Source organism: Serinus canaria, chromosome Z (genome assembly GCF_022539315.1).
Source record: "Serinus canaria isolate serCan28SL12 chromosome Z, serCan2020, whole genome shotgun sequence".
Classification (NCBI taxonomy): domain Eukaryota; kingdom Metazoa; phylum Chordata; class Aves; order Passeriformes; family Fringillidae; genus Serinus; species Serinus canaria.
In genome coordinates, this window is record NC_066343.1 from 11,481,934 (window position 1) to 11,505,801 (window position 23,868).

A 23,868-nucleotide genomic window follows, 5' to 3' on the forward strand; every position below is an offset into this window, starting at 1 on the left:
CCTCTCAGTTGTTTCCTGTGGGCTCATGAAAGCCTGTGCATTCCTAAGTAAACACGAGCAATATCTTCTATCTGCTTAGTTGTAGTGAAGAAGGAAAACAGATACAGTGCTTGAAATTCCAACTAGATCCACTCTACTGATCCAGGTAAAACCTGGTGATTAAGAAGACACTTCACTGTCTTCTCTCAGATTCTGATTTTATTGCTGGTTTCTAAAATGATATTAGAGACGGAGTAATGTCAAAAAAAAGTTTTTCTCCTGTGCTGTCTTTCCAAATAATGAATTGCAAAATGCTGAAGCTTCAGACTTTGGTATGGTTTCAGGGTTACAAAATTGTTTGAAAACTTTTCCTGGAGGTGTTTATTGAGTATTTTTTCCTGCTGGATATGGCATGATGGACCACAAGGTCAAAAGTTTTTAGATGTTACCGCTCTGTTGTGGTGTGTGTTCAGTTCCCAATTGAGTTATCTTCCCTGTTTTGTATTGTTTTGTGATGCTTTCCCCCAGTTACACCCCTATACCCAGTTCGATGGTTCAGTCCTGGTTCCCCCTTTCCCTCGAATGGTGTCCTCCCTGTCTGGGCTCGCTGCCAAGCCCTTGTCTCCACCCCCGTTCCCCTGGCAACTGCCCCTTTCCCCTCCTCCAGAGCCCCGTTCATCTCCTGAAACCCCCCCATCCTTCCAGAAACTTCTCCCTTCCACAGGGGGTGATTGGGCAGGTGCCTGAGCCCCTCCTTCGTTCGTGTATCACTTGTTGCCACCCCTGTCAGTCATGTTGAATTCCCCTCCTCAGTTTCCCCCGATTGGTTCTTGTACACCCCTTTATATACTGCTTCTCCCCCTTTTGTGTGGTCTTTTCCCGCCTCGACACCGTTGTGTCTTTTCCCGCCTGGACACAGTGGAGAAATGATACATTAAAAGCACTGGGCTCCACCGGGCGTGTTAAGACCCTCTTTTCTCTCCGGCTTCTCCGCCTTGCCGCTCGTTGCTGCTGTCCTGCCGAGGAAGGCGCAGCCCGGACGTCCCTGACGGATCTGGGTAGTGCCCCCCGCTGCTGGCTGCTGCTGTGCTCCGAGCTAGCCACGGCCGCCTTCCCCCCCCACCCCCGCTCAGACGGGAGGGAAGTGCTTTCGACACAGCAGTCGCGGCAGTGCTCCTATTTTTAAAATAAATTTCAGTGGTTTGGCGTTCTTTTTCTTCTTTTTACAAAGCTATTTGTGTCATCCAAAAGCCCATTGCAAGTTTGTACAAGTACCCAAAATAGACAGAAGGCTTGCTTGAAGGTGTAGATAGGTGTGTGTAGGGGAGTACAAATGCACATAATGTCCTTTTACAGTTTAAAATGATCCATATGTTAGGTGTATTTTACTTTCTCATGCTGTTAACTTTCTGCTGCCATAGAAATCACAAATGGGTATTCAGTTGAACCATTAAAAAAATAACACTTTCCTTCTAACCATCTTGTGTTGATGCTGTGTTTGCTCTCTTGGAATCATATTCTGTTTGGTCTTTTTCCTTGTCCTGCCCATATTTTACACCTAAAATGGTGGGAGAGAAAGTTGGGACAGAAGTGAGAGAGGAGTTGGAATAATGGAATAAGTTCCTGGAAAGAAGATAGGGAGAAAGGAAGATAAATGAGCTAGAGAGATATGGTTTTAAAATCTGTTAAACACAGATGCAGCTGTGATGAAGACTAAATAAAAAGGTGGCACTTAAACTGCCTCAGCAGGCTACAGGACAGCTCCTCTTTGATCCTAGAAAGGACATACTTTCTAAAGTATGGAGATAAACTGCTGTGCAATTTTATTTTTTTCCTAATGATTTCTTTCAAGGTTGCAAGCAGAAGTTACTGCTTGGTATGACATGCCTTTAGATATTACCTGAATGGCTGGAGTTGGCCTTCAGCAATTCTTATAGCTCCCATCCAACTCAGGATATTCTGTGATTTTGTAAATTTTCACCAAGTGGAGACATAAATAACAAATTACAGAATTTTGATAATGAATACAACCTATTCCCATGTTATCATCAAGGAAAAAAGCAAAAGAAATTGAAGCTCAGAGAAGTAAAATGACTTTTCTTTCCATTGGTTAAAAGGAATATTATGCCTAGTGTTTAATCTTATTCTGCCATATCTTGAAGGATTAAATCTTAAATTAAGATTCAATTCTTAAGTGCTGTGGTTTAAAAGGTATTGAACTAAGAATCTCTTGACATCCAGACCTCTCTTTAGACTGCTTGGATTTTCAGTGCTACCTTTTCATCCCAGTGTACCTGAAAACTCTCAGATCTCAGATGTTTTGCTTGCAAAGGGTATGTTTTCAGCCTAAGGAAAAATTCCCAGTATAAATCATGAATTATCACATCCCAGTCAGGGAGTATTGTGAAGGATGTAGCGAGGTGTTGGGGGGGGGGGTATTTTTTAAATATAGTAGTAAGATTTTATGTTTTTTATATATTTATATATATGTTATAAATTTTATGTTTAATTAATCAGTTGTTGCAAGTTTATTGAAGTCCTGCTTTGAAGTTAAGTGATTGCTTAGTAGTCCTGTCAGATATTAAGTGAATGTAAACCATGAATTACTTGTTTTCTTAGTGATGCAGTGTTCCTCTCAAAAAAAATTTCAAATCCATATATATATATATATATATATATATATATGTTAAGTATGTAGAGAAATACACCCTGCCTTCACAGTGCATATGTGTCTAAGCCATGTGTCAGCTCAAACATTAGGTTAATGAAATGCTGCATCCTATCCTGTTATTAGGAGAGAAATATTGCCTAAAGGAAAAATAAAGTTCATGCTTGTTTGTATTTTGGTGGGGATTTTTCAGGCAAAGTTCTCTGAACAAGTGTATGAAATTGATGTCTGCCTGACTGAAGAGGGCAGTGGTGCCTAATGTAACAGAATCTCCTCATTTTTAACCAAATGCATTTTATTTTTCACTAGATTTCCTTTGATGGATAACCTGAAATTCTTCTATTACACTTTTAGAAATGCTTTATACAGTTACACTCCAGAAAATTGTACTTCTGTATATTATCTCATAGGAAATATCAAGGCTTGAACCACGGATGCATCAGTGTTGCTGAGATTGACTGCAAAGTCTGAAATAACTCTAAAACCCTGCTGATTTTTTGTTGTTTTGCTCTGTATCAGTTATAGACTTCTACTTTTACTTTTTTAGAATTTTCATCAAAATTTTAAACTGTAAGTCAAACAACTGAAGTAATTCTAGGCACATAGTATGAAAACTGATGATTTTTTGCCTTTGTTTCTTGATCATTCAGATATAATTGTCTTGTTCTCTTAACATCTTTCGATGTAGACACCTAAAACTGCAAACTTTCAGAATCATGAAGCAATTCTCCAAATCATAACCTGAAAGAATGAAATATGGAAGGAAAGTGTTTTCTTTCTCCCTAGAAAAATACCTAAGATTAGAAGCTTACCTGTTTAAAAAAAAAAAAAAAGTAGAGAATCAGTAAGATCAAAAAAGAAAACTATTTTCCCCAAGGATTATTCTTTTGCCAATATTTTGCTACTTACCACCTTTGTGTAGCAGGCAATTTGCTAGAACTCTTGAGATATTCATTAAATTAAATGGAATGTTTTTTCCTTTGGGTTTTTGTGGAAGTCTTTGAATATGTGTGCTTCTTTTGACCCATGTAATGCATTTTAACTGTACTACTAATGAGGTGATGGCAGAATATTCTAAATCAATTTGGAAAAGGTTTTTGTCAGATAAGCCAAGTTGGCAACTTGTTTGAAGTTCCTATAATTAAAGCATATATCTTAGCTGAAATTCTATTTAGCCTGTTGATTATATTTTCAAACAGCTATTTTCAAATTGAAAAACAACCAACAAACCAACAACAAAAAAATCTTCAGAGATCAGGCTAAAAACTATTGATGTCTCCATGAAACATTTCTAATAGCTGCCCTCATAATGAACGGAGGTTGTTGAGTGCATGGGTTTTGTCAGTGAATGGTCTGTGACTTTTGATTTTACCTTGTGTGGTTTTATTTTTTCCTGGGGTAAGTGAAATAACCTCAATTGAAAGTGAATTAATGGACTGAGTGCTGTTCCTCTTGTAGGCTGGCCCAGTGATGGCAGGAGAGATCAGAGTTATGGAAGGTGGAAACAGAAATCTTCCCTGTAGCTGTTGTGTGTTGATTTTTAATCTGAAGCTCTGAAGCTTATGTAGGGAAGTTTCCTGGCCTTTCTGCAGTTTTCTTGCAGGAAGGGTGGGTGGTGTGTGTTTAAATTTCCCTTGTTTTTTGACAGAACAGATGCCTGTCCTTGCAGAAAAAGGAATTGGAAAGGGACTGTTAAAAATGCATGCATCTGGTTTTTTTTTTTTTCATTGAAACCTAAAATACCATTCTGAAGTCCTAAGGTCCAATTTTTGAGTACCCTGGACTAATTTTCATTATTTCTTTTGAATGACAAATTCAGATAATTAGTGCTTTAACAAGCTATGTTTTGAAAGAATTATAGTAACTTATCTGTCATAAAGTGTTTTTTGCTGTACATGTGAATTTGTTTATTTTTGACAGGTGTTCAGTGTACAAGGAATGGTTATTAAAGAGTAGGATCAGCAATAAAAATGGATGTATATCATTTTGGATGTATATCATCATGGGAAGGTCTCTTCCCATTCAGGTTACTTGTGATGAGTTTTCCTTTGGACTGTGCTCTTCTTTTTGTTTTTAGAAGAGAAAGTGAAAATGAATTACTTGATCCTTAGAGCTTAAAGTGCATAGCACTTTTAGTCTATGCTCTGATAAATATACCCATGACAAAGAACCATTCCTTAAAATACAGTTTTTGTGTTACTGAAATAGGATTTTGCTTCACTATTTAGTAAGAGAGGCCACAGTAGTCACAACAGCTTCATCACCATGGAGGCAGCTAATAACTTGGGACTGAGAAAATAAAACTCTCCAGGTCTTTATTCCAAATGAACACTCCTGTCCTTGAGCAAGAGGACACAAAATACTTAAGAAGAAACAGCTTGGCTTCATCATCAGACAAACTTTTTTTTTTCCAGATGCTTTGAGACAGTCAAATTTTTGCTTGGATTTTTGTAGTTCCTACAAGGGGTAGTTGTGAGCTTAGGGCTTATTTTCATCCTTTCTCTTGCTAGAACCACATTTAAGCTCTGCTGTAAGATGACAATGACCAAATTTAACACAATAATTTTTCATGGATTGATACAAAAACCACATGAAGTGTTTGGTGAGTGTTTTGCTATTGCACTTGATCCTGAGGAAGTCTGAGCCAGGAGAGAAGGGATGCAAATGGGTTTTCCTTTGGTTCTGACTGCTTAGCTGCTCTTGCATGGGAACTGTTTTGAGTTAAATTTTCTTCACGTTTGGACAAGGATGAGATTATTTTCTCTTTTCCTCAAGAGATACTGGCAGATCAAATTGCTGGTAGTATCAGACTTGCATATTTAGCTACAAATATATCCAACTTAAACTGTAGCACCTCCAGTGTTTTGGTTTGGACAAAAATGAGCAGAGAAATCCATATGAGAGACACAGAAAAGTGGTTGGGTTTTTTTTGAATCTTTATTTTTTTCGTTATTAATCTTCCTCTATACAGGCTTTCCCAACAGCATTATTCTTGGCCACTCACTGCTGATTCATGGGCTTTCAAAACAGCTAATACATTAAATAAAATTTTCTATATACTTTGGCTTTTTTCTATCATCTGTGAAGTGCTTTTGGATAACTCATAATCTGCAATGGGCAACACTCACCAAAATCCCTGCCTTTGGAATGATCTATATCTCTGCAAGTGGGCCACAGATGAATATTTGTTGATTTGTAGGAAACCACATCTATCAATATAGCAGGTGATCCCTTTTTAGGTGGGAAAGCCTTGAAAGACCTGAAGCTTCATGGCAAATTTTGGAGGGAATTGTACTTCCTTTGGCATGGGAAGCACTGGGAGATCAGCTTCTGTGCTGGGAGCATCTAATCTCTTTGGAGGCCTGAGCCTTCCCTCAAAAGCATCATTTTTCACTGTGCACTGTTGCCATGGCTCCTAATGAGAGAATGATATCAAATGGCTTTGATGACAGATAGCAAATATGTCCTGCTAATCCACTCCAGGGGCAAAATTGTTTACTGAGAATTTCTTAATCTCCGGAACTAAGTGAATATGTTCAGGGACAGCAAATAACTTGGACATGCTGACAGAAGAAATGTGATCAAGATCAGCTCAAAAGAGGGTTTCTGCCAGTTTTGCCTGGCATTCCTAATAGGTATCTCTTGAATGCATAATTGGCTGATAGGTACGTTTTTTTCTTCAGTGAGTTTGGGATGTGAAAAAGCAAGTGATAATTGAAATTTTGAGCAGTAACCATCATATCCTTTTTAAATCTGTGCTGCTTTTTAGGTGAGAAAGAAAATATCAGCCGGTGTCTTTCTGGGGTCCACTGGTTCTCATTCAGCAGCTTGGTCTTCTCCTGAAACCCCCCAGAACATCTGTTGGATATTTTCCCTCAGAAACTGAAACATGCAGTGTCTACAGAGAAAATGTAACGATTTGTATGCATTCTCCTGGAAAGATCTGTACTTGTGTTTTATATTTTACTGCTTACCCTTATGAGGAGATGATTGGTCTTTGGACATCTTTTTGGATGCTGAAGTTTTGTCTAATGGATAATCTTTGAATCTTAGCTGGTAGATTTAGAGAATATCCCTAAATCCTTCACTGTGTTTTATCTGTCAGTTATATGAATAAAACCTGGTGATTTTAGAGTGAAAATTGCATTTTCCACAGTGTTACCTTATTTGAGTGAGCCACAGTAAGATTTAATGCTTGCTTTATGTACCATCTTCAGTTGTAAGTATGAAGTAGGAAGGGGGATTTCTGAGGGGTTGCCTCCCTTTATTTATTCTTCACAGACATTTTTATAATGATTCTTGGCTTTTTTCCCCCTCTTCTTTTTCTCAGTAAAAAGAAGAATATCAGGGGAGAAGTCAAGCCACATAAGTCCGATGGCTAGTTTAACCCTTGCCTTCAGGTCCGTGGGTGAGAACAAGATTAATGTCCCAGCACTTTTTCCTATCCATGCACAAGGTGAACTTGTATACACAGTGATTAGGAAAATCTACTAGTTATTAAATCCACTTCTTAGGGAATGGCAAATTTTTTTATTGTATATGCCAATTCCCTATAAATTCAAAAGCTTTTTATTTGCTTCTGCAAGAGCATTTTGGATGTAAAATGTAGAATCAAATAAACCTTTCTATTCAAAATGAAAAGAACAACTTTGAGGCTGAATTTCCTTCTTTCTAAATATAGAGTAAATCCATATACAAGTAAGTCCATATACATCTTTAAGCTATGGGAAATCTTATAATATTATGACTTCTACTTTTCTATACATCTGAGAAGTAATATTTTTTCACTTTGACACATAGATATATATATATGTTTTCATATACATGGCTTCAAACTGAGAGAGAGGGGATTTAGATACTGGGAATCAGGAATTGTTCCCTGGGCAGGCCCTGGCACAGGGTGCCCAGAGCAGCTGTGGCTGTCCCTGGATCCCTGGCAGTGTCCCAGGCCAGGCTGGACATTGGGGCTTGGAGCAGGCTGGGATGGTGGAAGGTGTTGGGATTAGAACTGGATGATCTTTAGGGTCTCTCCCAACCCAAACCATCCTGGGATTCTGTGATATTTATTTATTTTTACAATGTATACATAAGTGCATTCATATAAATAAAGTACATTGTTCATATTTGTGTTAATCTAAATTGCCCTTCATAAGTACAAGGGGTACATGTATTAGACTTTTAATGAATTATTACCATAATCTAACCCTTTTAAATTTCTCCTTGGGTTTTTTCTGTCTCCATATGTTTTCCCTACGTTCCTCTCTTTCAGAGATGTTTTTTGCCACTGCAAAAACATAAACAAAATTTAGTAATTGAAGAAAGGTAGCAGTGCTTGGTTTATCACTAGCAATATCAGAATTTAACAAAATGTCTGCTTAAAAAGAAATGCAGTCTCAGGCTATTAATTTTATGTAACTCACCTGTCTGTCATTTGCTAATATTGAACTTTATCTTTCATTGAAACAGTCTCTCTTTTTTTTTTTTCCCTCTTCTTGTTCCCTTTTTTTTTCCCTTCGGATTTGAGAAGGATATTGCTAATATGTTCTTCATGAATCCTGTCAGCAAATTGTCTTAGGCTTAGATTAGTTTCTTCCTGTCATACCAGTGTCAGGAGTCTCACAGAGCTGCAGCACCTTCTGTGTGTCTTGCTCCTAAGGAGCAAGATCTTAGTCCTACAATAAGGTACCAAGGAGACAGGTCTTTAATAAATTTTACAGTGAGTGTTATACTCAGCTCCGGGCACTGAGGTGCTTCTCCTATCCACAGCTCTTTAAATCTTCACCTTGGTTAGTGCATTTTATTTCTCTTATGGATTCTTGGAAGATTCTCTGTGGGCCTTTGGAATATTCTGCTTGGTGTCTTTTGCAATTTACAGGGTTTATTAAATTAAATTTCTCTAAGAAATGTCCTGGGTCTCCCAATTCCTGGAACATCTTCTCTACTAGTTACCTTTGGGACTGGATTTGAGCTTTTATATTTTCTTTTATTTCCCAGTATTTAGCTACCAAATGTCTCACTTCTATGTAAGTACTGAATTTTTTTCCTCTTTTTTTTTTTTTAAATTTTTTTAAAAAGATTTTTCTAGAAAGAGCATAAATGCAGAAATTTTTTGTTTGTTTTTAAGAAAAACAAGGCTAGGAATGGTGACTATTCCAATGCTCTCTAGCCCTACAGAACTTTTTTCTTCTGCAGGCATAAGTTCATCATAATTTTGAGTTGTTTTCCTAGGCAGTCAGACATTTCTACAAGAGCTCAAATGCAATATGGAAATGTTTTTCTATCCCAGTTATAGTACTCCTGAAAAAGGAGGTGAAAGGGGTTTTGAAATGCAGGTTGAAAAGGAATATGAATGATGGAAGATGAGCCATTCAGTGAATAAATGAGTGGAAGAGATGGTTGGAAAGGAAACTAAGATAAAAATGACAAATGAGAGGAACATATAAAGGGTAAACCAGAATGAAAAAATACTTCTGTGGTTGAAAGACTCCACTTAGAGGCTTAAAATATTCACCTGCCAGGTGTTTTTAATAGGTGGGACCTGCTCTACTACAAAAGCTTGGTATGTTCAGAAAAGATATGTGAGACTGAAGTGCCTCTGTCGGGAATTTGGTGTGACTTGGGCACTAAACACAGTGGGAGTTTGAGCTTTAAATACACCATTGTCCCTGAATTTCTGTTCTTTCTGGGCTTATCCAAAGTTCCTCTGGAAGATTTGGGGTGTGTATAACAAGAGGAATTATTTCTTAACTTATTAAAGCCTTTTAAAAATGTGTAACAATTAATAATAGTTAATAATTAATACATTTCTAAAATATATTTTTAACTTAGGAGCTCCATAGGCGTTCATTAAGACCCTTGCATTACTGCTAATTTCAGAGCAGGTACCTTATTATCTACTTTCAGTCTTTTACTTATTCAATTATTTTAAATTTTTTTTTAAGTATAGTTGTTGCTTCAAAGCTTCCTCCACTGCAATTGTATGAAGTTTGTCTTAATTTGCTGAGGTTATGTAAGTGAACAGTGCAGCTAAGTGGAAATCATATTTTGACATTGTATAAGTCTGTATTTTTACCCAATTAGAATATTTTTCTGTCTTTTACAGCCACAAGCCCAAGCTCTACTGCTCTACATGCCCTCATTGAAAACTGAGGAGAAAATCAATACATCACAGCAATATTAATTGGCAGGGTTTTCTGAAACCAAATAGCTACCAATTTTGATAAATGTATTTTACTCAGCTTCTGTTCTTTTGGAGAAATAAGATTTTAAGTAATACAAATGCAGTGCTCCTGGTAATGTTTCTTGAAGAGAGGAGAGAGTTGGATTTTCTGCAGCTGGATTTTCTGGAAATCCTGAGCAGTCACACACATACAGGAAGGCTCTTAAAAAGGCTTATCTCATCAGAGACATCCACAATTTGAAACATCCAGAATGAATTCTAAATTGTGAAGTATTTCCCATAAATCCTAGTGTTAGCAAGTTACTCTGTGTAATAAACACATTCAGTATTAGAAGTAAGAACTTGCATTTTTGTGGCAAAATTCCTTCAGTGTTTAAAAACTACATGTTCTCTTAGGGACAACTTTTTTATATGGACACCTTTTTCCTTTTACTTTTCCTTCTCCTTTTCCTTCTCCTTTTTTCCTTTTCCTTTTACTTTTTCTTCTCTTCTCCTTTTTTTCCTTTTCCTTTTCCTTCTCCTTCTCCTTTTCTTTTTTCCTTTCCCTTTTCCTTCTCCTTCCCCTTCCCCTTCTCCTTTGCCTTTTCCTTTTCCTTCTCCTTTCCCTTTCCCCTTCTCCTTCCCTTCCCTCCCTCCATTTTTGTTTTTCTTTTATTATTTTCTTTTCTTTTTTCCTCCCCCTCAGAGACAGCCTGTGCATTTGTGTGGGTGTGAATGGATCATAAAGAATGATCAGATTAATAATAATAATCCTGAAACACAGCTCTTACTTGCATAGTGCTTTAGTAGGTATTTATATCTAAGCAGAGACTTGTGTGATCAAGTGACTCCAGGAACAAACAGTACCTTAATTTTTTGGGGAGTTTTATGGATTCTTTCAGATGCCTTGGGTGAACAAGGCTCTGAATTTGCAAGGTTCAGGACCAAACCCATTGATGTGTCTGAAAATTTAACAGAAAGGTTCTCAAACACAAGCACAGCCATGTGTTTCATTTAGGCAACTGTCTGGACATTTGTTGAAATATCAGTTTGCACACAGTCTGTTCATGGAAAAGAAGTGCCTGACCTTTATATGCATTTCATGATTCTTTGCTATTCCCCAGAATATTAGTTAAATGGCTTAGTCCTACAGTATCTGTTCCTTTGTGCTGATTGCAATGGAAATAAGGAATGAGTGAAAATTAAACATGTTTTGTTCAGGAACTTTGAATTTCACATAATTATTTCTAGTTAAAATATATGGAGTAGAACTATGCATGGCTCACAAAATTTAGGTGGGCATTTGCAAACCTTCTCCTTCCTAATTTGCTGTTCTCCCAAGCAGCAGTTTCAATTAGGATCAACAATTGTGTCAGATGATGTCCAGGTGCATATTTGGGTACATTCCCCTTTAACCGCCTGGGCAAAGGTCAGCAAAAATCAGCATTTCTCTTTTTGGGTTATGAATGAGAAGGGGATGGAGAATGGAAAATAGTTTCTGCCTGCAAAAGGATTGTAAATAGAGCATTCCCTGTGGATCCATATAGATAAATAAGCATTCCCACATGCAGTCACCTGTTTCTTCCATTTCCATTGCAGAACCCCCAGACCATATTCCATTTCCATGTTGAATCCAAAAGCTGCAATATTCAATCCTTTTTAAATGTGTTATGAAAGCTGTGACTACTCTTCTTTGTTCTTTTTCTTTATAAAGAACTCCTGATGTAGTTGGGCTTTTCTATAACTGAGATGCTAATTCTAACCCTGGATGCATTGTGGGAATGTGTTAAATATAAAGTCCTGAGTTCACAGGACTACCTTGAACTGCCTGCAATCAAAACAACCTGTTCTGTTATGGCATGGGGTGTGTTTCTCTGCACAAACAACCCACATGTGAAGCTAAAACTCAAGATTTTCTGCTGGGAGCACAGCCTGGTATCTGAACTATTCTGCCCTACATATTTCATGAACATTTAAGAGTAAACCTATAAAAATTGGAGGCATATAAATCTGTCAAGTGTGTTCCATAGCTGTAATCATTCTTTGAAAGGAATCCTCAGATATTCATCTGCTGCTTTTAAATACCACACTTAAAAACCACAGTAAAAACTATAACATCAGTAGACTGATGATGTGCAGTAGATACAGCAGATGTTTGTAGTGCTTTGCCTAAAGCTAGAGGATAGCCCACGTACAGAAATTTGACTTAGTGTATTTTTACTGATTTGTACTTTATAACAGCAAGTCTGTTGCCCAAGAGATGTTTACTTCACAGTACTTTTAGAAATAAACATCTTTAAAAGATTTTATCTTTCAAACCCTCTCCTTTCGTGTCTAAGAAAGATATGTTTAGACAAAACCACACGGAAATATTTAAACATATTTAAACAGAATTACATATTTGTGCTGTCTGGATATGTTTTTAAAAAACTTCAGCCTCTCTACAGATTCCTTCATCCTGGGACTGGTGGCAATTGCTCATGGAAGGGCATCCCTGTTTGATGGGGCTGGAGCATCTCTGAGTGGCATCACAGCTTGGTATCCAGTGGCACCAGGAGCAGCACTCCATCCAGGTGCAGCTGTGCAGGAGGGAGGGATGCTCTGGCCACCTCAGGGAGGAGCTCAGATGTGCAGCCAGGGCTTTTGTCACTGTGCCACAGTGTCTTTCAGCCTCACACAAAATGCAGAAATCAAAATTGGGGCAGTGATAGCTGTTCTCTTTACAGCTATGGGCAGTACTTTAGCTGGTAGTACAACAGGGTTTGTGCAAAGACATTACCATAGCAGTAATTCCAGGGTGTAGTGATTAGTGCAGATTACATTAGCTGTGCAGTGGAGTTCCATGCAGATGAAACATAAATACCCACAAAGTCCTGGTACCAGGAAATGGAAAGAAGATAAAGTGCCACCAATGATGGCTCTTTATTTCTCCAGGTTCTTTTAAAGTGCCAATACATAAGTACTTTACAAGATGAGGATTGCAAAACAGACTCTGTTCTTGATGATTGTTTTATCTGCCAAAGAATTATGCCTGGTTTATTCTTTCTCTGCTAGCATAGGTTATTTCCAGAGGAAGCTTGTCTGCTATCACGGTCTGTAGAGATGTAAGAAATGCACATGAGTGTAAATTTATTCCGGATACCACGGATGTTTCTTGCTTTGTTTCAGTCTGGTTTGTTGCTCTTGGGTTTTGTTTTGTTTGCTTGTTTGTTTTCCACAGAAGATGGTACCTTAGGGCTGTATAGAGAGTTTTCCTGTGGTTTTGCTGGAAATTGCACAATATGGTCTGATTTTCCCAAGTCAGCAGGACTTACAAGATGATGGTTTTCCATTGTCCAACATCCCAACCCGCAGGACAAGTATGAAATTGTTATTTTTTAAAATAAATATATTGGTTTTGTTTATAAAGAGTCAGAGAAAAATTGTATGCTGGGTAATGCTAGCTAGATACCATTTAAGGCTCATCAGGAAGGCTTATTTTCTTGGAAAAATTCTGGCTATCAAAAATTAAAACTTGAGCATCAATGTACTTTTTTCTTAATTCAGCAATCTGGAATTTAACACTTTGCAATATTTGTTGGCTGTAAAATGGCCTAGGACTATTGATTGCTTAAGATTTTTTTTCTCAGGAAGTCTATTTTTTATTTTTGAGAGATTTGTTCTCTGCCAAAGTTTTATTTGGGTGAAATTTGTATTTTAATTAGAGGAAAATATTTTTTTCCTCTAACAGTAATTAAAGTTAGATGAAGGAAATTATTTAAAAATTGAAGAGTAATTAGAAGAATACAGTAAGTTTATGTATGCTAAGTGCACTTGTTCACATGCTCAATTTTTCAATTGATGTATATTTTACTTGTTTTAAAATAGAAAAGGCATAACAAGAAAAACCCTAACTTATGGAAATAAATGTTAAGATTGATGGTAGGCTTTAATTTTGTAGAAGTTCTTTTTCAATATACTACAGATTTAAAAAAAAACAGCCTTAGTCATACCTAATAAGGTTTTAGAGTGACCAGAAAAGGAATGTATTGAAAATACTCAAATAAAGTTTTAAGAATGTGACAGTGAAAAAATGCTTCAGGCATAATACACAGGGGCAGGAAGACCTGAAGGCCAGGACAGAAATTTATTCTTTCCCAGAGCAGTAAGGGATGTACAGGGCAGATTTATGTGCTTGCTGGAGGAAGTTGTTTACTCATGACTAAGCACCCCTTTCAAGTCCAATGAAATGATGACAAAATATACTTGCTGCATTTTGGTGCTCCTTTTTCCTTACCTTTCTTATTTTCTTTTTTTTTCCTTCCCAGCTTTTTGATGTCGTTAAGGTTAACCTTTATATCTGGCCAAGATTGGTTTCTTTCATACCCAGGTCTAGGGTGGCTATCCCTCCCTAGGGATACTCATTCTAATCAGAAAGGAGAGACATCATCCATTCTTGTTAGACACTCATTATCCATCTCCATTAAAAGTGGGAAGATGTTGCTTAATTACTTTGTTTCACAAAGACCCTTTGGTGTAGACCAAGGGTTGTGATGCTGAAATACTGAAGTTAATAATTCAAGTTTTGAGACACTGCAGATATTCCTCCCAGATTACACTGAATCCTCTCAAGCTTTTATTAAAAATAGGAAAATTTGGTGAGTAATCCCACTGGTCTCATTGGCAGCAGAGAATTCAGCTGGGCCCAGGGATCAGGTGAGCAGCATGGAGTGTGGCTGTGTGCCAGGCTGATGTGCATGGATATGGATATGGATATGGTTATGGATATGGACATGGATATGGGTATGGTCATTTCACCAGACAGACATATCGCCTCGGGGGCTGTGAGAACAGGGAAAAGTGAAACTGGGAATGGTCTGAAATCAAGTGCTAGTAGATGTTCCTCCTGCAGAAGTTCAGGGAGGTCTTTGCCTGGATCTAACCTTAAGAAGAGACCTTAAGAGTTTGAGCAATTTTTGAACTTTTAACCCAAAATCTGCCAGTAACAAGTGAATATCACTGTTGTTAAATGTATTTCTGACAATGTCAATGGGATCTGAGTTAAATCAAGGAAACAATAAAACAACAAAGCTTGTCCTTGATTGCACAAAGTCTGCAGAATCCACCCAATGAAGGTTTTAGGGGGAAAGAAATGTGACCAGAGCTCTCTTGTTTCCTTTCAGCCCAAGACAAAATGTTTCTTTTCACAAATCTTTAGTGAAAGTGAAGCAGCTGAAATAAATTCTGAGAAGAATTTGCCAAATGAGGATGCTAAAGCAGCTCAGTGCTTTTTAACAGTATTGTAATGACTTACACTCAAATAGAAACTTGTTCAATACCTTGTTCTGTTTGTGCTGATTTGAACCCTGATGCCCATTTGCCTGGAGAACATTCAGGATAAAAGGCATTTTAAAGTATAATTTTGTCATTTGAAGCCAATTCAGATTGAATGAAAGACTGAAAAGTCACTACAATAAGAACCTCTCTGCCCTTCCAATAAATGCTCTAATCACCCAGTGAATTGCATCACTCTCTCTGCTCAGAGCCAAATAAATGGCAAGATTCTTCTGGAATCTGTAGAAATATGGTGCTTTGTTCCTAACCTTTTCACTGCTCAAAGCCAGTGAAAGTGTTAAGCAGCAACAGGGGTTTGTATGAGCTTGATTGAAAACGGGGAGCAAGAGAGCCCTGGGTGATAGAAATTATTCTGTTTAAAAACCAGGTACCAAGAGTAGTCACAGTTCTGTTCAGAGCACCTTTCACAAAGTATGAGAAATTTAAAATAAATTAATCATCCATTGATTAGTACTGTCTAGAAGGTAGGACTGTCTCTATTCCATAAGTCTTGAAATTCATTAAGCAGTGGGAGATCCTCCACTCAGATAATTTGATGATGAGATAAACCCATAGAAAAATGAAGCTGCAGGAATGATCCTCAAATTACTCTTTATGGAGGTAACTGCCACCCTTTTCCAAAAGAAAAAAGAGAAGCAACAATCCACTGTATCTTGAGGTATAAAATGCAATCTTGCTCTGAATAAACAATCAGGAACTGGTTTTAGCCTTACATCATAACGTGCTGCTGGAGTTGTAGAAGAAGCTGAAGAATGATAAAATAATGTATTTGTGATCCAAAGGTTTCTCTGACAGAGGTGCCAAAGACCTTGGTGAATTTTCTAGTGGTGAAAAACACCTTGTCAAGCAGATATTTTGTGTTGGTTTAGCCGGTGATAATGAAAACCTCCCGTTTGTCTGTGAATGAGTCACAGCTCTGAGGGAGATTTCTTGATAGCCAAAGAGTCAAAGACTTGACTGTTTTAGTTGTCAGCAGAGAGAATCTTTAATAAAGTCACTGGATAAATACACAGTGGTTAGTAATAATATGAGAAAAATCATGTTATACCGTGGGGACTAATGCCCAGTGATGCTTCAGAGTAAGGAATTCCCCAAATCCAGAAGGAAATGTGGGAGAAACTTCCTACTCTAAGGTGAAATAAAATTCAGAAGTACTGCTTGACATCTACTCAACATTGACTTGGGATACAGAAAGCCATTCAGTATTTCTCTAAAATTACTTTTCTTTTTTTCTCCCAGAAATCCTTCGAGCCAAATAAATTATACTTTCTCATTTTGTTTCTTTGATAAGATCATTGACCATTGGTCTTTTACAATGATAAAATATTATGAGTGGCAAAATTTTAGGTGATTTAATATATTTAGGTATACTAACATTATTTAAGCATTAATTTCTCCAGCATTGGCAGATAATAGACTTTTGCTCTCATATAATCTTCATTGCCAGACAATTTAAACTCCCCAGGAGCTATTTTTATTTTTGTGGTGTAAAAGATAAATTACTACAATCAAACTAGCAGGAAACCAACTGCATTGTGCACATGTATGAAAGCAGTTGAAAATATCCAAATACATGATTTAACTTTTTCTTTCATTTAGTAGTTAAGATTCTGTAAGTGGCAGAAGAGAAGGTTTTTACTGAATATCATACAAGTAAAATAAGTTTCAGTTCCAGTCTTGTTTATGGAATTATTGATTTTTACTCTCTCTTTATTTTTACTTGTTTTACAGTTTTATATAGCATTTGCAACACAGAAAGAAATCCAAAATTTCTGAGATTCCATCTTACAGAACTCCCAAATGCTGATTGGAAGAAAGGAAAATTTGAAACTTGGCCAAAAGCAATGGTTTAAATACCTGAGGAAAAGTCACAGATACCCTGATTTGCTCGTTTTAAGGTTAGTGTTCATTCCTTTTTAATGTCTTGTCTGGATGGGGGAGGAAAGGAAGGGCAGAAATAAATAGGAAAAGGTGGGAAGTTTTGAGCTTGTGTTTTAAAATCAGTTCTCAGTACCTGTTTCCAGGCCCAAAAATTATGTTTTTGCTCTGCTAATTTTCATCTGTTTCCTCTATGGTTATCGTTCCTCTTTAATTAAAATGTTTGCTTGCCAAAAATTTCAAATACAGTATGTTGGACAGACTGTGAGGAAAAGTTTATATTTGAAGGAGTGATGACTATTCAAGGCCACTAGCTTTGACATGAAAATCTTCAAAATGAGAGGAAAAAAATTGGGAAAAATTACATAATTTTAACACACAAAATGGTTTTATGCCTTATTCTTTTCTTAAATTCTAAATTTTCTGCTCTCCATATCTTATGGCAGCAAGCTTGACTGTACAATTTTGTACAATATTGAGAGAATAATATATTCTATTATTTTAAATTTAGTTTCTTCTAACTTTTTCTAAAGCCATGTGCTACTAGCATTTATTATTTTGGGTTCTGATCCATGTGCATACTAAATACCTTGTGCTGTGTAAATCATGCATGGTACAGTGCTGGTTACTGAGTAACTAATACAAAACTTACTTTTCTTACCAGTGGAATTCTATTCTAAGTACATTGTGACAAAAAGCAAAATCCAAAATGTAATTCTCCTTTTTATGAAGAAACACAGTTTTCTCATATTAGTCTAAAATGAGTTGCAGTGCTATGCACTCATGGTGCTATGACCCTTGAGGGTATCCTCAAGACATGCTGAATTTAAATCACTGGGGGATTGAAAAAAGCCATGTATCCAACAGTGGGTATTACTTTTGGCCAGAGGTTTAGAAATAATTAAACATATTCAACTTTTTATTTCTGTTAGTGCAATACATGCTATCTTCTCAGCTCTTCCAGAGGCAGCATCCATGGCCCTGGCTTCCCTGAGCTATCATAAATGTAGTCTTTATATTATTTGATCACCTAGTCTAGGGACTTTTTTTTTTCCAGGTTATGACTCGGAATAGAAATGAAGTTGTTCAGTTAAGTTTTTCTGTAGTTTTGTGGGGAGTTTTTTTGTTTGTTTGTGGTTTTTTTTTAATAGTATTTTGTGTGTGTGTGTGTGGTTTTTTTTTTTTTAATTTGTTGGATTTTTGTGTGGATTTTTTGTGGTTTGTTTTGCCTTTTTTTTTTCTCTTTTTTTTTTTACACTGAAGTGTTTGGGTTTTTTTTACAGTGAAGTGAAAAGCACAGGCCCTCCTATTGTGTGTGCCTAACCTAGTATTGTTCACATCTGGGAGTGATAGATGTATTGTTTATTACTGTTTATAACAAGATCAAAACTGTCAAGAAGTAAAGCAGGGTGTTGTTAAAAGAAACCAGCACAACACACTGAAAACCTGTGAAACTGTGGAATACTGGGAAAGGAGCTGGCTGCTGCTGAATGTCCAGAGGCTAGTGAGGTAGAAAAAGGAATATATTTAGTTCTCAGTGGAAGCTGAGTCCCTGTACTGAATGGTGTTTGTACCTCTTGTGCTTCTCACATGTCATCGTTTCTGGCTGACATCAGGTAAGAAAACATTAATTAACTGTTTAGCAGGTACATCCAATTTTGGGCTTTTAAAACTGTGCCAGGCCACTGGTCAAGAGACAATGGGCTCAAGTGCAAGACAAATTGTTACAGATATTTTTCTTAGAGCAGCCTTCTACAGCCATGGGACCTAAGTGAAGAGTGTGAAAATGGGCAGAGGAATGCAGAGGCAGAGGATGACTATAACAAACTGATATTAGGAGAAATGTGCTCCATCAGAGCAGCAGCTTTGCCCAGTCCTCCCCTGCTGATGCTCCCCTGACATCACATCAACCTTGTGCTTCACCAGCCCTGATTGCTGTTCCTCTCTGGGAACATCAATTGGCCACAGAAATCCTCAGCTGCAATTTATTCCCACATCAGAGTAAAACCAGTTGCTGCAGGAGGAATGCTGCTTTTATCTTGACAAATCAAGCAGGATGTTCATGCAACTCCACTCTAATCCTGTTTCTCAAGCCTTAAAATAGGGAATTTGGACCGAGAGTGCACAAACTTAAGAACTGAACTGCTCTGTGAGCCTTCCTCCAAAGTCCATAGACAGACACAGAGGGAAGAAGGATTTTGCAGGGTTTTTTTAAAGTATTAAGGGGTTGTTTTCTTCTTTCCAGAAGTATTCTCCTGCCATGAAAGCCTATCTTTTATTGTTTTTGAAATTCAGAGATTTTTAAGTCGTGTGTAAAAAATCCTGTCTATAGAGGAGCGCCTTAGGCACGTAAGAAGTGGCACAGAAACTGTCCATACAGCAAAAAAATGCAAAGAAGTCTATGAAAGCAGGAAAAATGAATTACTAAAATATGCAGTGTTTCCCTTGTTTCCTCACAGGGCAATGCCATGTGCTGCCATTTGCATTTCCCCCACAGTGAAACCACAGCCATGTAAAATTAATGAGAGTGTACAGAGTGTGGTTAACAAACGCTGACACATACCCTGTGGTGACTTGGCATCCAGCATTTTGCTTGGAATTGATAGAGATGTGCAGAGCTTACTGGGGAAAAAAACAATGCACAGCATCTGTAAATAAATGAACATGTCCCCACAGTCCAGCAGGCACTGGACAGGTCTGGAGCTGTCACACACTGCAGGACACCCAGACCAGCAGGCAAAACACACATCCAGCACATGTCCCCTGGGGCAGGACGTGGTGAGTTATGTTTCCTTTTCAGTGAGAATGTTCTGTCCATTCTAAAACTTTTCCTTGAACCTTTTTAGAGCTTCTCTTTGCTGTCAGGATTTTGGCGCAGGGCAGAGAACACGATTCTTGTTCAGTTGCCCTAAGTACAACTCAGTTCACAGCTCCCCACTCTGTAATCTCCTAGAGTTATTCATACCAATACCTTGGCATTTTTTATGTCCTACATATAAAATATTTAAGGAAATATTTAGTCTGAAAAAGCATTAAGGTGGCACTAAGCATTAATGCTATTAATCTCTTTATTCTTACCAGTCCTGGTGTGCTATATTCAACAGTCAGATGCCTTCATGCCTTTGAATTTTTGCAGGTTATCCCAACAACATTGTGCACAAGCCTGTGTATTCTGTGATACTTAACTGGTTGTGGAAGTGAGGGAGGGAAAGTTCCCCCTCCCCTTTTTTTGCTCTCCAAACAGCATTTTTGTGAGGCATGTCTGGTAGGTATAGAGCCCTAGGTCATGGCAGTAGCTGTGGTGTAGGACCCTGAGCAGCCTGGCCCAGTGAAAAGGGTCCCAGTCTATGGCAGGGGTAGCAAACAGACTGGCTTGGGTTGGAAGGGACCTTAAACCCCATCCAATGCCACCCCTGCCATGGCAGGGACACCTCCCACTGTCCCAGTGTCCAGCCTGGCCTTGGGCACTGCCAGGGATCCAGGGGCAGCCCCAGCTGCTCTGGGCACCCTGTGCCAGGGCCTGCCCACCCTGCCAGGGAACAATTCCTCATTGCCAAGATCCCAGCCAGCCCTGCCCTTGTCATTTCACTTCATTCCTTACAAAGAACCTCTCTCCATCTTTCCTGTAGCCCCTTCAGGGAAGGCCACAATGAGGTCAGCCCAAGGATTCCCTTCTCCAGGATGAACAAATCCAGTTCTTGGCCTTTCCTACAGGGGAGATGTTTTTGAGCTGAATTGCTCATTAGCACAGTGGTTGATAATCCAGCTGCAGCTCTTTCAGCTCCACAGTAGGATGCCTCAGTTAGCAGTTTTTTGCCTGAAAAAGGTGTGAACTGCAGATTGTGAGAGAGAAATCACTGGACTTTTATAATAAGACATGCTCTTTGTTAGATATTTTGCTCTGAGAAGAGAATAACCCTCCAAAAGAAATTTGTTAAAATTCGGAGTCGTAAGACAGAGCAAAGACTGAAATACACACTTATAATAGTAAAAAGGAACTTTTCAAAGGAACATTCCACCTCCTGAACTAAACAGAAAAAAATCTCGAAGTAAAAGCTGAGTGCTTTTTAAGTTGTGCTTATTAACAAAAGGACAAAGAAATTGCAATGAGGCCTCTTAATGTGAAGTAAATCCCTCAATTAGACAGTCAATCACTCAGTATCTCACTTGATTCATTAGCAGTCCAAAATATTGCTATAATAATTTGAAATAAGTATGTATTACACCTGAAAACACCGAATTAAAACACATGGCATCCTCTAATGACACAGTTTTCAGGTGAGGTAACTCAGACACCTGCACCTGGTATCTTGGACACCATTAGGGACACTGCAATAATACTGCAGTATTCAGAGCTGACGTTTGTCATCTGTTTTGATTTAGTGCTTAATGAAACTCAATCTTTTAACTAGCTGGTAATCCTATTCACTAATCTACCCAAAATAATTAATTATAGCCACAAAGCTTATAATGCAAAAGATTTAGAACCACCCTGTTTTTTTTTTATTTTTATTGCTCAAATATAATCTACATCCAATTTTCTATTTCTGCTGTGTAGATAAGATCATGACAGTGTGCCAGGCTTTAAAGAGTTGGTTTGCCTGGTATGTGGTACATTCTTCTAACCTAGTACATCTAATTTTATACTTCCAGATTACTTTTAGAAGAACCACTTGCTAAGCATTTATCCAGTCTTTGCACAATTCAAAGAATTCAGAAGAAAGGAATCTCTGGAAAAGTGCATGTTACTGTCTGTGCTATCCATTTCTTAGAAACATTTCTCTCAAAGTCTTGCAAGACTGTTTTTCATGAATGCCTTGAGAATTTTTTCAGCACCTAAAGCATACAAGGATTGAGAATTCAAATACTGTATTAATTATGAAAATCTATTCATACATGCTGGGCTAATCCTGTTCACTCCCCTCACAAGCACGTACCACTTGAAAAGGTGAAGAATGAATAACACGTTCACAGCAAATGAATGCAAACTAGCTACATGAGTATATTTTGGCTGCTTTCCACTGGGAAAATGTTTGCACAGGCACTTGGACTTAAAAAAGCAAAAATTCAGGAAGAGACTACTGGAAATCTCTGCAAGGGGCAAACATCCACTGGGGAAGGGAAATAAATGCTTTATGTAACTATTTTGCCTCTTTGCAGGACAAGTTACTGTCAGATGAACAGAAAATTAACTTATTGCAATGGGAAGATATGACAGAAGTAATATCTTTTGATATATAAGGTCATTCTTTTTTATATATAAAGCTCAAATGTTTTGAGACAGAACTTTTGATTGTACTACCTGTTCTTTTCTTTCATCAGGCCTGCAGTGATTTTCCTAAATTTGGTTGCATTTTCTGTACTCCCTGATACCTGTTGGTTATAATGGAATTTTGTTGGGATAACCATTGTCTGGTAATTCTCATTCTGTCTGGGAATGGAAGATCACTTTCCCCCAATTACAGCCAGGCAAAGACTGGCAACTGAGCCCTTAATGATTGTCTAGAAACTGCAGATAAAAAATTATCTCCTTTCCTGCCGCACAGAAAATGACTGAAACAACTTTCTCTGTGGTAAACTCAGTTGTGAGCAAGACACTCCTGCTTTTTATCCTTCTCCAGCCAGGAGAGTCAGTACCTTGCTGATGAAAGCCTGGTGACTACATTGTTGTAATATACGTGTATTTTGACAATAGTTGCATTTGAGTGAAGACTGGAACTGTTGAATAACATTTAATTTTTTTCCCCCTTACTTCATATTGCCACATCCTTCAAACCATCAGCTCTACTTGGGACTGGAGAGATAGAAAACAGCAGAACACAAAACAGACACACTGTTAGGGTGATTCAGGACCTCTTACAGACTGTCCCACATTTTACTTTAATTGGAATAGATTGACCAAAATCAGTTCAACTGTTCACAGCTCATGAAATTAGCATGTTCAGAAATGTTGAAGAAAGTTAGGAGTGCAGTTCTTGAAAATTCCTACAGATCTTTGATCTTGAATCATCTTCCCAAGTAAATAACAATGATTTCACTTCAGAATTATATTTGGGGTTTTTGTTTATTTGTTTGGTTTGATTTGGTTTCAGTTTGTTTTGAGTTTTTTTTTTTTTTGTTGTTGTTGTTGTTTATTGGTTGATTGTTAGGATGGGTTTGTTGGTTTTTCGGTTTTTGTTTCTTTCCCTGTCATGGAAGAAACTTCATTTTGGTATTCGGTGATTCTTAATGATAAAATATGGGGCCATAAAATCTAAGAGAAATGATGATTCAGAAGATTGATTCGAGAAATAGGCATGAAGAAATCTTATAAATATTTAATTACTATTTTTCATTGCAAATTTTACTGTCTTGTTTTCAAAGAGAGCTAAGGGCTGATATGCTACATATAGATCTAGTCTTACATTAACCAACTGTTAGAAATCTATTTAAATGAAATATGCCTTCAAGGAGGAAATCAACCACACAAGATTGACTGCGAACTCTGTAAAGTCATTACTCTTTCTATTTTGTAAAGCACATTGATCTTTCGTTATAATAATTTATTTTAAGTCCAATGAGAATAAAACCAAGTATTTAATCATGTTTGATTTCTTAAGAAAGAGGGCAAGAGAGGTGAATGAGGGTCAGTTTCTGAGTGACTTTGACTCCTCTAATCACACAGAGGGTTACAATCCTACCCCCTGCCTCTGGCAAAGGCATCATTATTTCAGAAGAAGTAAATGTATTGTGCAAATCACCCTGAAAAACATCAGTTTTGTAGTGGAATCTGGATCAGTCAGGTCACTAAAACATGGGCAGAAGTGCCTTTAGCTTTCCCAGCACTGCCTGAATTGCTTATCCTACTAAA

General features: G+C 37.6%; 1 protein-coding gene and 1 long non-coding RNA gene across 8 annotated transcripts in view; one reads left to right on the forward strand and one right to left on the reverse strand.

The window, feature by feature from the left end:
- Nucleotides 1-23,868, reverse strand: part of LOC115484325 (zinc finger protein 239-like) — an 822,389-nt gene that overhangs the window by 532,675 nt on the left and 265,846 nt on the right. The window lies entirely within an intron of this gene.
- The window catches only part of LOC115485113 (uncharacterized), a 34,200-nt gene continuing 22,332 nt past the window's right edge, over nucleotides 12,001-23,868 (forward strand). For 6 of the 7 annotated variants that reach the window (XR_007780525.1, XR_007780524.1, XR_007780527.1 and 3 more), the window contains exons 1-2: nucleotides 12,001-13,165; nucleotides 16,872-17,038. This is a non-coding gene — a long non-coding RNA (uncharacterized LOC115485113). Of the gene's footprint in view, nucleotides 13,166-16,871; nucleotides 17,039-18,301; nucleotides 18,635-23,868 lie in introns of all 7 variants that reach the window. The other variant, XR_007780523.1, reaches the window with a different exon arrangement.